Consider the following 6,000-nt stretch of genomic DNA (forward strand, 5'->3'; position numbering starts at 1 on the left):
TGCTTTGAAAATTACTTTTAATTAATGATTTAAGTGTAAAGCTTAATGACTTCCTGTCCTGAAAATAATTCGATCAATATGAGTATTGTGTGAATAATTCTCCATAATTGGTTTAGTACGTTTCCCCCCCTCTCAAATAAAAATAGAAATGTAATCAAGTAGAGATGTGTTTTGAATCATATCTCTACTTGATTACATATATAACTACATTACATTGATAATTTCATAGAATTCAAGCCTTTAATGGTCATATTAATCCTCTGAACACAATTTTGTTACAACTTCAAGAGAACAGGATATTTAGAATAAATATTTGATAGTATTGCAATAAAATTATGCAGGGTTTCTTCGCTTTCTTCCTTTATCTCGTTGTTTCCTACTTTCTCTTACTTCATTTTTTTTTTCTTTCTATCGTATTTCATTTTTTCTATTTTATTCTTTCTTTTTTTCTTCCCTCCTTTTGTTTGTTGGTTTCTATAGTGTCTTGTTTGGGGAAGGGGTTTCAACGATGGTTTGAATTTGTTTCAAATTCTAGTTCGGTTTTCGGCAAATGACCGATATTACCTTTAATATATTTTCCGAATGAGCATGATTGAATGCATTCCCGGCAATGCAATTCAATTAATTCAGCCCAATTGAGATGCTGTGTTATACCTGTATTCAATTCGTTTTATTCATTTCCGTTTTCAATAAAAACAATACAAATATATATCCAATAATAAACATTTGCAATAATATAAGAAAAGTATAGGGAACTTTAAAAAAAAAAAAAGCCAAATGGCCTTGTGGAGGCATAGTTTCCCGAACAGTAGATATCATGATTACACTCTTCGATAATGACCATTGTGTTGAATGACATGTCAAAATGGAAAAATGTTATCATCGTGTTTCAAAATTCTGATAAAAAAAGAAGACCTACACATATTAATGGTATTTATTTGCAACTGTACATTAAATGCATATTAACCGTCAGTTTTTCACAATTTAAAGCAAATTATGTACCAGGGAGTGCATAAATAGACCCTTTACTTCTTTCTATTCTCAGGTAGGGTGCTGTTGATCAGCAATATCAGAATAATTATTTTACCATATCCAGGGGGTGTTCCCAAAGACTAAGATCGACTTTAACTAGTTTAAGTTAGAATTAACTATGGCAGGCTGTTCATGCCACTGTGTGCTCTCACCATTATGATCTTTAGATAATAAGTTTTCCTTCAATGATGAATCATCAAAAAATGTAAATTCTGTAGATTTGTGACCAAAATGTGTACCTCCCTTGAGAGACAAATGCCGGTAAATGATAAGATGAACGGCCTGCCATAGTTAAGTCCAACTTAAAGTCGATCTTAGTCTTTGTGAAACACCCCCGGCGTCAGCAAATGACCGACAGTACCTTTAACATACTTTCCGAATGAGAACGATTGAATGCATGCCAATACAGTAACCCGATTAAGATACTGGATGATGGTTGCAGTGAGGCTTGTAGAAGATGGCATGCGACAGCGGGTGACCCCCAGTGAGGAATTGTCTGCCAAATTAAAAGGTGGTAATGAACTTACCAACTACCATCACGTCTAATGACCCGTGAGCGACCCCCTCTCCTCACTTTCAGTTACCCAGATAGAATTGATGGCTTAAAGGGGCTGTACGTCACAGGTTCAGGAGATAATTGCTCCGTGCTCCATTAAACCCTGGATCAAACCCTTAATCCTATATTAAAACTCAATCTAAATAGAAACCATGAACAATATCTAGCTATATCATTAGTAAAGTTATATTTTATACCAAGTACAATTAAAAAGCATCATTAAACAATTAAAGCAAAAAAATATATGGCTTTAGAGAGAGTGTGGTATGTCCCCTTATCCGAAGCAAGTTCCACCAGCCTAATTGATCATGTGCAGGGTGGATCCGATAGATATAAAGTCATGATGCACCACCACCGACTGTTGGCATGAATCATATCACATGAAGTCATACTTGTTAGTGAAATATCAGCGATTCTTTTTCATGACGGTGATACTGAAGTTTTCAGGGTTATACCATTGAGTAGGTGCATGGTTACACCATGTGATTCGTTTAAAGGGATAAGTAAGAGCACTAAAAAGGGCCTGTGAGCCAGCACTTGGTTCTTGACGTTTCAACCAGTATGCTCTGATCGTCTTTGGGAAAATTTCTAGAACATTGAAGACCAGCCCCTTCCTGTGCTCTTATTCCTTTGAACAACCTGTTGAATGAATAACATGGTCTAACTCTGATAACTAATACCTATACTTCAGTCATAATTTCTTGCTCGTTTACTTCGCTCGCTTGGTAATGGGCCATCATTATTATGCCACATGTGCAATAGGAAATTAGCATCACTAATGGCATCACAAGCATCAAATTTAGTTTAATTCAGTCGGGTTTACGGTGTCAGTCAGCAACTCAACATCACATTTAAAGATGAAATGCTACAATGCGATGTTGGTCCTCTTTAATGGAGCACGGGATTGCAACCCAAACTCGATGGAGCACAGGACCGCATCCAGAACTCAACATCACCTTTAAAGATGAGATGCTACAACGTGATGATGGTTTAATAGAGCACGGGGCTGCATCCCAAACTCGCTGGAGCACAGGACCGCATCCAGAACTCAACATCACCTTTAAAGATGAGATGCTACAACGTGATGATGGTCCTCTTTAATGGAGCACGGGATTGCATCCCAAACTCGCTGGAGCACGGGACAGCATCCAGAACTCAACATCACCTTTAAAGATGAGATGCTACAGCGTGATGATGGTTCACTCATGAACCAAAAGGACTGCATCCCGCCCCATCAATCAACATCCTCTCCTATTCCAGACTGCATCTTGATCATTCCAAAGCAGAGTCTATTGGAATTGCCACAACCATGTCGATCGTTATTACAATCAAGAAACCACAGGCGACCTACCTACTACTAAGTATACTATAGGCCTACAAGTGGAGATGTACATATAACCAGACCAGTCAGTTGTCTATCAATACATTCATAACAATCATCGAAAAGTTGTAAACGTCGGGAAAATGCAAAAAAGCTATATGATATGTTTAGAGCAAAAGACAAATAAACATATGTCGGAGTCATAGTAGAAAGAGAAGAGTAGACTGTAGCTGCGAAATTAAAACCAGTGAGAAGGCAGCTCAAAAAGCAGCTTAATTAAAACAATAAATAATCTTTGATAACGAAAACAAAATAAAATAACAAAAACAACAACAAACAATTCTACAGGTTTTTGTAATAATAGTAATATCCATCTTCATTTGAAATAAATCGCAAGCAATTTAATAAAAATCGATGCTCAGAACATTTACATCAAGACGAGGTGTAAAGTCTCTTTTGGAATGACCTTTAATAAAAAAAAAAAAAAAAAAAAAAAAAAAAAAAAAACTAGTTTTATGTGACTTATCCCAATGTCATTGTGAAGAACTTTGAAACTTCAGAAAACCTTCTAGTGATATTCTCGAGGGAGGTATGTAAGCACCACTTAGTCGTTCAAGCATTTCTACGTGAAATGTTTGTGTCATGTTGGTTCAGATTTGCTTACGCATCATCATAAGTTACGAATGTTGCGTTGCCTTTATTGGGACAGTCTCCCAAGTTCGATCGTCCACCTAGATTTAGGCCCATCCATAGATGGTCTACAGGTCTAGTCAAGTAGCGGCGTATACTGACCTTGGTCGCGTGAGGGGCAACATTATTTAAGCTTGCGACGATTTATATTGGTCACAGTATATTTACTTGTATTTTTGTAACCAGAACGGTTACTTAGGATTAATTGATCTGGAGATTGATACTTATGGTGCCATCATTACCCCGTAGTCTTACATTTGCATGTTACATCATCACATACATGACAAACGATGTTCTATATGAAGTTACATGGTGACCGAATAGAGAAGTCTTTTGAATATCCTTTATCTCGTGCGTTTTAAAGAACAATCCTACATCCATCAACTTACAAAATAATGTTTCTCAACTTAAATCAAACTTGTCTAAAGAGGCCAGTGAAGGGTAAAAGATTAAGTGGCCACTTTAAAACAGTTGGTCTCTCTAGAACACGATTTTTTTTCTAGACGCACAATAATTTTTTAATGACGGAAGACATCCTACATGTCCATATAGAGAGGAAAGGGGTGACTACTATTAAAGACAGGTTTGAATGCAGGTGAAAAAAATCGCACTTTTATTCTTGGTAGGAAACCTGTCAGGGGGCTGCCCCCTTGCCCCCTCCTCCATAATTACACGCTACCCCAGTCAAGTCTACCTACCAGAAGCTAGTGGTCGATGATGGAAGAGGTCATGTGGTCCTCCTACCAGTGGGGACACTCAAGGAGGTAAGAATTCTTCATATATATTAAAGGTACAGCTAACCAAGGCCAAGGCCAAATCATACACATAGAGCCAAAAGGGTGTTAACTTAGATGACTTTACAGGGGCGTAATGTCCTTCTGGCGCTCAGCAGACGAAATGTGATCTTCCGGTGGCCTGAGCCCAGGAGACATTAATATTCCTTAATTCTATATTCGAGGAAATTTTCCCAACTGCGGACCATATGAAATTCATTGCATCGCATCAGAGGGTGGAATAAAGTAAAACACCAACAAAATAAAGAAGGACAAACAGGAAAGAAAGAGAAGAAAAAGAAAAAGAAAAAAAAATGGAAAGAAACAACAAACACCTTTATCGAACTGTAGATTTTTAGATAATTCTCTTCAATCCCCAAGTTCTGGAGTTTATGACACTTAAGAGAGTTTTTTAGGTTGAATTATTAGTCATCTTATCCTCCAAAACGCCTGAAAGAAAATACGAACGTTTTGGAAGTTAAGCCACATATAGTTGTTAATCACAGGCAAGTATTTTTTTCAAAGGATGTATTTTGCTCAACGGGTATTGTTCTCGCTGAGCTCACCCAATTGACATGTCGTTAATAAAGTACTTACCAAAATAGAAACGAACGGACACGAAACCAGTAACTATCCACCCATATGATGGAAACGAATATACAATACGGTGACCCAGGGTCTTCAATTCGGCCTCAAAGATGCTATTAATTTTAGATTAACAAGGCGTTGATACCGGCAACGAGTATCTACTATAACGGCTTTACGAGCAGGGACCTACGTCATCTTTACTTCATTTGTAGCACGGACTTACCAGTAACTAGTCACTTGCTGGTAAATCCTTGACTGTAGGGTACCAAAATGAACAAAATGGACCAGTTTGGCCATGTGCAAATGATGTGATCGTCAAAATTGTCACTAAACAATGTACATATCAGTGTTCAATGATAAGAGCTGTCAACAGTTTGTGAACACAAAATGCTATTCATTTAATTGATTGTCACTTATTGTTAGAATGTAATAAATACAAATCTGCATCTATACTATTATTATGGTATGGAATGGTAATTAATTTCTATCTAATTTTGGGGGTTGGTAAATCATCTATACTTCATTATAGAGTAAATAGTAGATATCTGTTTCACTTCAAAAAAAATTCTACAAACGTAAAAATGGTACACTATCAATAAATTAAAGTGTGTCAGCTTGTATTTTAGTAACTTGCTTTTAAATTGTTTTCAGATAAGATGATCTCTTGCTTTTGGTATTAAACGCCGATTGTAAATGTTACTAAAAGGAAGGTGACGAAGCTAACCAATTCGTAAACACGGAAAATATGCTTTTTAATTGAAACTATTTGTATCAAATTCATAATGCTTTCTTTATTTGAACTTGTACGATATCAAATGAAGAGAAAACAAAACTTACCGATACTTTAAAAGTAGTGTGAACCCATGGCTTAATATCCAGATAACTAACACGAATCGTCCTCGACATGAAAGTCTGGCTTCAAGGATAAATAACTTTCTTACAACAATCGCTGTCTAGGAAAATCGCGCGTGTTCACCTGTTTTACGATGGATAAGTCCGACGTCTGCACGGGTTCACAGTGCCCTAGTTGACGAGAACAA

Source organism: Strongylocentrotus purpuratus, unplaced genomic scaffold (genome assembly GCF_000002235.5).
Source record: "Strongylocentrotus purpuratus isolate Spur 01 unplaced genomic scaffold, Spur_5.0 spur5_scaffold_14, whole genome shotgun sequence".
NCBI lineage: Eukaryota > Metazoa > Echinodermata > Echinoidea > Camarodonta > Strongylocentrotidae > Strongylocentrotus > Strongylocentrotus purpuratus.